Source organism: Nymphalis io, chromosome 18, assembly GCF_905147045.1.
Source record: "Nymphalis io chromosome 18, ilAglIoxx1.1, whole genome shotgun sequence".
Taxonomy (NCBI): Eukaryota; Metazoa; Arthropoda; class Insecta; order Lepidoptera; family Nymphalidae; genus Nymphalis; species Nymphalis io.
Window position 1 is genome coordinate 4380831 of NC_065905.1, and position 10641 is coordinate 4391471.

A 10641-nucleotide genomic window follows, 5' to 3' on the forward strand; every position below is an offset into this window, starting at 1 on the left:
AAGTGTATTCCACATTCTTACTGCCTTTGCCGTGAACCTATTTATATGGACGCCAACAGGCGTCCATATAAATAGGTTCGGAACCACTTGACAACATCTGGAGATATGTTGAGTGAGTCCTAAATGGCTAGGAGGATAACAAAGTCAACCGTATTAAACGCGTAGTCTAGTAAAGCTATTATACATATATGCCTTTGGTCTAATCCGTATTTAATGTCATCAAGAACTTTAGTAAGTGCCGTCAAAGTACTATGTCCCGAACGAAAACCAGACTGGAAAGGGCTTAAGATATCATGCTGTGATAGGAATAGAGTAAGCTGAGAGTGGACAATACTTTCAAAGACTTTAGACAGAAAAGGAAGAATACAAATTGGTCGATAGTGTGAAGGTGTTGTAGGATTTGAAATTTTATCAATCAAATCAAATCAATCAATCAACAGCCAATCGTTGTCCACTGCTGAACATAGGCCTCTCCCAAGGTGCGCCAAAGCTCCCTGTCCTCCGCCTTCCGCATCCAGTTGGTGCCCGCCACCTTCTTAAGGTCGTCGGTCCACCTGGCTGGAGGGCGCCCTACGCTGCGCTTGCCGATTCGCGGTCTCCACTCTAGGACTCGTCTGCTCCAACGACCATCGGTCCTACGACATACGTGACCAGCCCACTGCCACTTCAGCCTGCTAATTTTGCAAGCTATGTCGGTGACTCCGGTTCTTTTCCGGATAATCTCATTTCTGATCTTATCCTTCAAAGATACTCCGAGCATAGCTCGCTCCATTGCACGCTGAGCGACTTTGAATTTGTGGACTAGTCCCGCAGTTAGTGTCCACGTTTCGGCACCGTATGTCATGGCAGGTAAGACGCATTGGTTGAAGACTTTCGTCTTCAAACATTGCGCTATAGACGACTTGAGGACTTGACGAAGGTTGACAAATGCTGCCCATCCTAAGCGAATTCTTCGATCGGCTTCCTTCTCGAAGTTGTTCCTACCGACTTGTATTATCTGTCCTAGGTAGGTATATTCACTAACAACTTCGAGAGGTTTCCCCTCGACGTATATCCTCAAAACGAGGCGTGAAGAGGCATCTTGCGGGCCGGCAAGGCGAAGGCGGCTAGTGCAGAACGTTTTTCCCGTCTGTACTGGCCGTCGTCGCGTTTGGACTCTACTACCACTTACCATCAGGTGGAGTAGAGTCATTTGCCCTCCCGGCGATATAAAAAAAAAAAAAAAAAAATATCGGTCCCGGCACGACATGCCTATTGAACATGACCTTGGTCTTGTCCAAGTTTATACCGAGACCGACACACCGGGAAGTATCGCCTAGGCTACGCAGCATTTCGGTGAGTTGTTCCAGCGACTCTGCTATGATGACGATATCGTCGGCAAATCGAAGGTGTGAGATGTACTCGCCGTTTACATTGACTCCATACCTAGCCCAATCCAGCGTTTTGAAAACGTCTTCCAACGCGTTGGTGAACAGTTTCGGGGATATTACATCCCCCTGTCTCACCCCTCTGCGCAGTTGGATCGCCTTCGTCTTACAGTCCTGGATGTGGACAGTCATTGTAGCGGCGTTGTACAGACATCTCAGTACCTCGATATATCCCCAATCGATATGACATCTCTGCAATGAGTCGAGCACTGCCCAGGTTTCGATGGATTCGAAGGCTTTCTCGTAGTCCACAAATGCCATACACAGCGGCTGATTGTACTCTTCGGTCTTCTGCACAATCTGCCGAACAGTATGGATGTGGTCCACGGTGCTGTAGCCTGATCGAAAGCCGGCTTGCTCTGGGGGCTGGAACTCGTCAAGTCGTCTGGCGAGACGGTTCGTGACGACTCTTGAGAACAGCTTATACACGTGACTCAGGAGGGAGATTGGTCTGTAGTTTTTCAAGAGGGTTTTATCACCTTTCTTGAAAAACAGTACCACCTCACTCCTGCTCCACGTTTCCGGGGTCTTGCCATGTTGGATGACGGAATTAAAGAGGCTTGCTAGCTCTTTCAGGACCGGAGTCCCGCCTGCCTTAAGCAACTCTGTTGTGATTCCGTCATCTCCCGGAGCTTTGTTGTTTTTAAGCTGTTCTAGAGCCGCCCTAATCTCTCCTTAGTCAACGACCGGGAGCTCCTCGGAGTAATGGCGCATAAGAGGGGCGCGCTGGTCATCAATACTGATTCCCACGGGTTTATCCGATCTTGAAGAGAACAACTGCCCATAAAACCTCTCTACTTCTCCGACAATCTCAGGCCTAGAGGTAACGACCCCACCATTTTCAGTTTTAAGTTTTGTCAGACGCGGCCTCCCAAACTTGCGAGCGAACACTTTCGATCCCCGATTTTGCTCAATCGCAGCCTTGATGGCACGTGTATTGGAGCGTCGGAGATCGCGTCGCGTCAGCGTTTTTATTGTTCGGTTTAAGGCCTTATCTGACAAAAACGATGGTAGTTCTCGTCGTTTTCTCATGAGCTCGAGTGTCTCAGCAGAGAGTTTTGGTGCGTTGTCTCTTCTCTGTGGCGGAAAACACTTGCGGGATGTGATTTGCAGTATTTTGACCAGCGTGTCGGTTCTCTCATCAATGCTGCTTAAGGTTTCCAACGCGGTGAATTGATTTTGAAGTTCCATTTGGAACTTTTCGGAGCCTTGAGCAGCTTGAAATTTTATGGAAAGAAATAATATGGGCAACGCGCCAGGTACTAGGAAACGTTTTAGAGGATAACGAGAAGTTAAATAGATGGCAGAGGACAGGTACAACTTTATTCAGGACCAAGGTTATCATTTTTCTGCTTATACCGTCACCACCCGTCGCGTCAGAGGTAATAAGAGGACAGGTGCTTTATAACGTCGTCGTTAGTGACAGTACTGAAGGAAAACATGGGATAGTCAGGATAGTCATAGTTGTGCATTAAGATGTGTCATGGTTTCATATTTACGGACATTATTGAAATTACCTAAGTTAGAAAAGTGACAGTTTAGTCTGTCTAAATCCATCGTAAGAGATATGTTAGTTTTTGATCGTCCTATTCCCAGAGATTCTAAAAATCTCCATACATCAGCCGGGTTTTTATTTTTGACGGAAGTGTGTACAAAAGTCCTCTGAGCATTCCTACAGATCCTGTTGCACTGATTACGCAATCGTTTGTACCTGGACAGATTATCATCCGTTGGTCTGGATTTATATTTGGCCTTCGCAGCATTGCGTTTTGTCATTAGAGCTCTAATGTCATTGGTCAGCCAAGGAGCAGGTAGGTGTTTTAATTTAGTAGGTCTAAGAGGAGCATGCTTATCAAAAAGTTCAGTAAGTAGGGAATTAAAGATGCTTAGTTTATCATTTATCGTGGGAGCGTTGAACACTGAATTCCAGTCAATCGAGTTCAAGTCCCGCATGAAGTCGTAATTATTAAAGTTTTTGAAACTGCGGCGCATAACGATGGTTGGCTTAGCCTTGTGTGGGCGGACTTTATATGACAAATAGATCAAGTCATGATAAGAGAAAGCGTCGGCTGGAATCTGTCCGTGTATACTGATAAGCTCCGGTGAGGAGACGATCATTAAATCCAGCAAAGAAGGTGCGTAATTAGGGAAATAGTGTGTAGCACTCGTATTAAGCAGATTTAAATTAGAGCTGTTGATTATTTGATGTAACCGTTTAGCACGTGAATTATTTTTGATTAAACAAGTGTTGAAGTCGCCCATGATTATAGTGTGATCAGCGCTAGGAACGTAGGACTCCAACAATTGCTCAAACTCCTGGAAGTAATTTATTAGGAGTGATGGAGAGTAGAAGACTCCTAAAAGAACTTTTAGGCTACCAAATAAAACTTCCAGAAGGATATGTTCCGACGACTCAGAGTAAGCAGATGACGATTTGCTAAGAATCGAAAAAGGAATATGACTAGGTAAATAGATACCAACCCCACCGCCACCTTTGCCTGTACGATCGTTGCGAATTAAGTGAAACCCTGGGATTGAGAAAGATGTCGAAGAAAGAGATGGTTTTATACGATACCAAATCGCATGAATATTTGCAACATCGAAGGAGGCTAATATATCAGTGTAATGTGCAGGGACGCTTTGTGCATTTATGTGTATGACATTAAAGTTTTTGCAGAAAGAGGCAAATTTTGTACCAAGGAGACTGTTTAAGGGCAATGTAGTACTTTGAAAACTATCGTCTGAAGACAAAGAAAAAGAGTAGTAACTGTCGTTGTCAGTGACAATCGCATTGTGACTAATATCCATATTGTGTAATCAGAATTATAAAATTGTTGACGTATAAAATAAATGTTATAATAATTAAACAATATATCAAAAAAAAAAATATAATTATATATATATAATTATATATATATAATTATATATAAATTAAAATGCAATAAAATAGCAGTTAAAAAAAAAGAAAAGAAAGAATATATATATATATATATATTTTCTTCGAACCCACAACCTTCGGCGTGAAAGGCAAGTGTTCTACCAACCACGCCAACCGGCTCGTCTTAGAATAAAAGAATAGTATAATTTCTTACGTCATTCACCCCCTCTATCTTTTTCTAACACACAGCTGCAATCTTTTAAATAATATGGAGTTCGTCTTGTCCTTGCGGATCTCCTAAGATGTTGATCATCAGATGTGCTTGGCGCTGTAGATTGTATATTGTCTAGATCCTTATCCTCCGAGCTCAGAACTCTATCTTCAGAGTCATAAAAAACATCTAAGATATCTTTCTGACTTTTTGTATTTGAGTCATTTAATTCTTCTTCTATATTTTGATTCATAGAGTTTTCAACAAGAGAAGGAGGTGGAGCTAAATTTCGATTTGAAACTGTTTGTCGTTTGTTGATTCGCGTCCATTTTTATGCTTTACAAAAGAGTAATAGGGGTTACTTTGTAATAGTTCAACCTCTTCAACATATGGATCATATTTATTACGGATATTTTTTTTCATTAACACAGGTCCAGGAACTAACCAAGAAGGTAAAGATTCTCCATTAGATGATCTGCGAGGATGATTAAATAGCCGTTCGTGAGAAGTTGTATTGATTGGTATACACAGAAGTGAACGAAATGCATGTAATGACATTGGCAGAACTTGCTCCCAGTTTTCAATTGGCGTTTCTCTTGCGCGAAGAGCAAGTTGTAAAGTTTTCCACAAAGTACCATTGAGACGCTCGATTTGACCATTTCCACGTGGATTATAAGGTGTTGTTCTGCTACAAGCGATTCCCAAGGAACTTAAAAAATCTGTAAACTCTTTAGAAATAAAAGCAGATCCTCTATCGCTATGTATATAAAGAGGTGTTCCGAACATGTAAAATAAATCTTGTAAACATCTTATAACAGTTGAAGTTGTCATTTCCTTACAGGCATATGCAAAAGGAAATCTACTGTATTCATCAATTATTGTTAATAAGTACTTATTTGAAGTATTCGACGGTAAAGGTCCTTTGAAGTCAATGTTTAGTCGCTCAAACGGTGCTGTTGCTTTTATTAGTTGACCTTTAGATTGTATAAAGCGAGGTTTAACTTCGGCACATATTGGGCAAGGCAGTGTAACAGACTTCATATCATTTACCGAATACGGTAAATTTTTCATACGAATCCAATGCATCATTCTTACAATGCCAGGGTGGCAGAGAGAGTTATGCAACTCACGTAATTTATCAGTATTCATTTGAGCACATACTCTTGATAAAGCATCAGCAACTGTGTTGTCTTTACCCGGACGATAACTTATGTCATATTTAAAACACGATAGTTCGAGACGCCATCGTTCAAGCTTTTCATTTTTTATTTTACTGCAATGATTTTGATGAAATATAAATGCAACAGAGCGTTGATCTGTTAAAAGTAAAAAGTGTTTACCAGTTAAGTAGTGACGCCATTTGGGAAGACTCTCTACAATGGCACATGCTTTTTTTTCAATTGAAGGTTGTCGTTGTTCTGAATTTGAAAGGGTTCTAGAGAAAAAAGCTATAGGACGCCCTTTTTGAGAAAGAGATGCAGCAATGGCAAATTCTGATGCGTCAGTCTCTACAATGAGAAGCTCATTATCATCAATAACTGTCAAAGTGGATTTTTCTATTTCTGATTTCAATGACGCAAACAAATGTTTTGCAGTATCATCGATGGGAAAAGACTTAATACCAATCAATGGATGTATTTTCTGTGAAAAATTATTTATCCGTTTCGCGTAGTGAGCAAAAAAACCTAATGTTCTTTTTAATTCAACGTTATTTGTAGGAATTGGCAAGTGTAACAGTGGTTTCAATCTATCAGAATCAGGTTTGACAGTCTTTTATATTGTATCCAAGCAGATTAATAGAATTGACACCAAAGATAGATTTTTGTTCATTAATTGTCAAATTGTACATTGACAGCAGCCATAAAACCATTTAAGTTTTGATCATGATCATCTTTGTCCTTTCCACACACAGTAAGATCATCTAAATAGCAAAATATACCTTTCAGGTGTTCTGTGTTAATTATAAAATTTAAAGCTCGTTGAAATGCTGCTACTCCATTTGTGACTCCAAACGGTATTCTTATAAATTGATATAGATTACCACAGGCTTTAAAAGCAGTATAAAGTTTTTCTTTTTCTAGTATTGGAATCTGATGGTAGGCACTTTTTAAATCAATTTGACTGAAATAGTTATATTTTGCAACTTTAGATATTATACTTTCTACATTTGGTAAAGGATATGCATTTAAAAGTGTAAATCTGTTGATAGTTTGTGAATAATCTACTACTAAGCGTTTTCGGTATACTCCTCCTCCAGTAACAAGGACTTGAGCACGCCAAGGTGAAATGCTAGGTTCAATAACTCCATCTGCTAGAAGATTTGAAATTTCAGTATTTATAAAATCGCTATCTGCTTTACTATATCGTCTAGATTTTACCGCCACGGGTAATATCCAGTACCAAGTTAGTAAATAAAGACACAGGCAGAATAGATGCATTCATAACATTGCATATTTTTTAAGGGTCTCTATTACGTCCAAATTTAAATTCTAATGTCGAATGATCTTTTTCAGTATATCATGGCCTATAATGACATCCACACAAAGATTGTGAACTTTTAAGAGTTGACGGTGTTCATAGACATAGCAATCTAGTTTAACCGAAGCATAGCACGTACCTTCTACGAATGATACATGTGCCAACGATGCTAAAGTAATAGTCTGTTTGCAGGGTCATATTTTTAGTTTCATTATTTCCACTAAATTATTGTCTATAAAACTAACAGAGCTTCCTGTGTCTATTAATGCATCAGCGCATATATTATTTATAAAAACTGGTATAGTAGCTTTTAGTAAACTATTAGGCGACGCAGCTAAGAATTTTTTGTTTAAATTATAATTTACGTCTGAGTCTGTAGTTAGAACATTTGCAGTTTGTTGTTTATTGCTTCGACAGACCTTAGCAAAATGACCTTGTTTAGAACACAGTTGACATGTCACTTTAAAGGCAGGACATTTTATTCTTTGGTGTATATTTCCACCGCAAAAGAAGCAGCGTCTTCGCTGTAAAGTGGATACAGCCACATTTGGATTCAAATCAGTCACATTATTTGAGGAAGCATTTAGTTGTAATGAATTTGTATTCCCAGTAATTATTTCTGAGCTTCGTTCTGCAGTTTCTAATGATATAGCTTGATTTAAAGCCTCATCCACAGTAATTGTATTGTTCTCCAAAAGACGTTCTCGAATTTTCTGAGATGTAATGCCAGCAATAAATGCTCCTCTAATTGTCTGCTGTTCATGTTCTTCAGCAGTAACATTTCGAAAGATACAGTCATAAGCCAAGAGTTTCAATGCTCTTGAATATTCAGAAATAGATTCTTCCGGACGCTGTTTTCTAGAAATTAGTACGTGTCGTGCTAGAATTTCATTTTTGGATTTTATGTAGATATTATCAAGTATTTTTATTGCATCTTCGTAAAATTTACAATCTCGAATATATGAAAAAATAGTTGGAGCTAAATGGTTTACCAATAGCATCAGCTTCATAGAATCAGGAGTAGTAATAGTAATTTCTTCGGATAAAAAATTTGTAAACGTAAACCGCCAATGCGTCCATTTTAAATCAGAATTTTTAAAACTCGGTTCTACATCAAATCTGTCAGGTCGGAAATAGCGAGACATCGTGGCTTGAGAAAAAAAATGTGTAGTATCGACAAAATTATCTTGAGACATATTTTAAGTTAATAAAATTGATACATAAAGACAAAACCAAAAGGAAACTTGGTTTTTATTAACTTTAAAGAATTGTACATATTAAGCTGACAATATGTAACATTTGACAGAATAAAAGAATAGTATAATTTCTTCATAAATTATACGTCAAGCATTCAGAATCAATAATAAATGTTATTATAATTTTACAAAATAGAGGAATTCTAATGTACCCAAAAATAAACAAAAGGTCAACGTGTAGATCTATAGGTTATATAGTTAAACACCAACAACCCAAACCGGGGTGTGCGAAGCAAACTGAAGTATACATATTATGCAAAGTAGAACACTACAAATAAAAAGGGAAATTGACCGACATGAAAATAGCTGTTTGTTATCTACAATTACAAACAGTGGTACGAACTATAATTATTAACTAATATTATTGCTAATGCTAGACATTTAAACAAGTGAGACTACATTAATAAAAATAAAACAAGAAATAAAAATTTGAAGAACCTACTTTTTGATATTTCTTTTGGCTCTGGCAGCTTGACTAGGCTGTACGGTCTTGATACTTCTATGACTGGGACTTGCCACAGTATTGGCTAAATTTGCAGTGTTACTATTAGCGATGGATATCTGGTCTTGAGCACTATTTGCACCCAGGATCGCAGTGATTTCAGCCATCGAGGTGATATGGTGATGAACTCCATCTGGCCCAATTATAATTAATTGCCCTTCTTTAGTCCAGCATTTAGAAATACCGAAGGTCTGCCTTGCCTTCATAAATGCCTCGTGGCGACTCTTGGTCAGGAACTCAGAGAGTGTAATTCCTGTATTTTTAAATTTTGTTTTGGAGTACCATACTTTATTATGTAAGGACAGCTCCTGGAATTTAATAAAAATAGGCCTTGGTTTGTCACTTGTGATATGACCCATACGATGGCTGCGACTGATGTCAGTGGAAGTAAGCTGAGGCATTTTCAAATGCTCCGATAAGGCTTTCATGGCTAGAGTAGTCACATTTTCTTTCTTCACTTCTGGAATACCAAGCAACAACAGTATTTTTATCTTGCTTCGCATCTCCATCTGATCTACTTGCTTGGAAAGAACTTTTATTTGCTGTTGAAGACTTTCTAGAGCAGACATGACAACTACTAGCTACGGAAGTTGTTGATTTAAGCTGTGATGTTAGCAGTTGAGCTTGATGCTGGGTTATCAGCTTGCAGATTATGTTGGAGTTCAGTCATTTTGTTGTTAAAATGTAGTGCTAAATCATCCATAGATTGTTTAATGGATTCCATTACTAGTGTAACTTAACAGTGATAGTGAAAGTTGATGATTTAAATTTGGATATTCTGTGTGATGTGTGCGAAAGGAGTAGTACTGGCAAGTACTGGCAAATTTTTAGTGCATACTAATAAATATTTAAAGTTTTTATAGTATACAATTTTATAAAATAAAGAGAGAGCTCACAAAACTGTGTTATTTGTTATGCAGCTACCCGCAGAAAAAAAAAATAAATAAAAAATCCCATCCATCATGGCCATCTTGATATGCTATGAAAATATCATAATTTGTAATATATATTTTATTTTTATTTTAATAATTTTTCCAACAAGGAATACACATGACATGCTTTAAATATTATGCGAGTTATAAGTCTGTGTGCTCCCACAGTTACAGGAAACCACAGCATGCGTCCCATACAACTAAGTAACACCTAATATAAATAGTAAAAGTAAAATTAAGAACTACACATTTAAAATGCTACGACTTAAATAACTTCTTATGTTAAATGAATATATTTATTTAATAATACTTACCTAGTTTGTGTAAACAAAATCTTATCAAATGAAATACTATTTATCTTAATTTTATATTAATTTATTGACAATAGATTTTAAGTAGAAAATAATTAAATATTTTATCCTAACATGGTTTTTCTTGGGATTTTTCTTTTCGGAACCGGTGGTAGATTACAATTTGCTTCTAATGCTTCTTCATCATCATCATCTAATGCTTCTACTTTGAATAAAGTCTTCTTATTTTATTTCATTTTATTTGACTTTACTACGCGTGTATTATACTTCGTTGTTATATTGTTATAATTAAAAATACTATGTTTTCATTTATAAATAGTAAAACTAATAAATACCATTAAAAAATATTTATTCGTTATTCTTTGATTATACATAAATGATTTGATTGACTATTTCAATATCTCTTAGAAATCTTTTGCACAAATTCTGTTGCAAACATTTTTTTTCTCAACACATTTTGTATTCACACATACATCCTTTTTGTGATTTGATATCACAATACTATGTAAATTAGTTCATATTAAAAGGCTTGTTTTTTTTGCTTATTTTATCTTATTTTCAAAGTATTATTAATAAACAATAGTTTAACAGATATTAATAAAATAACATCTCATAACATAACGCCCTATAAACACTTATAAAATTT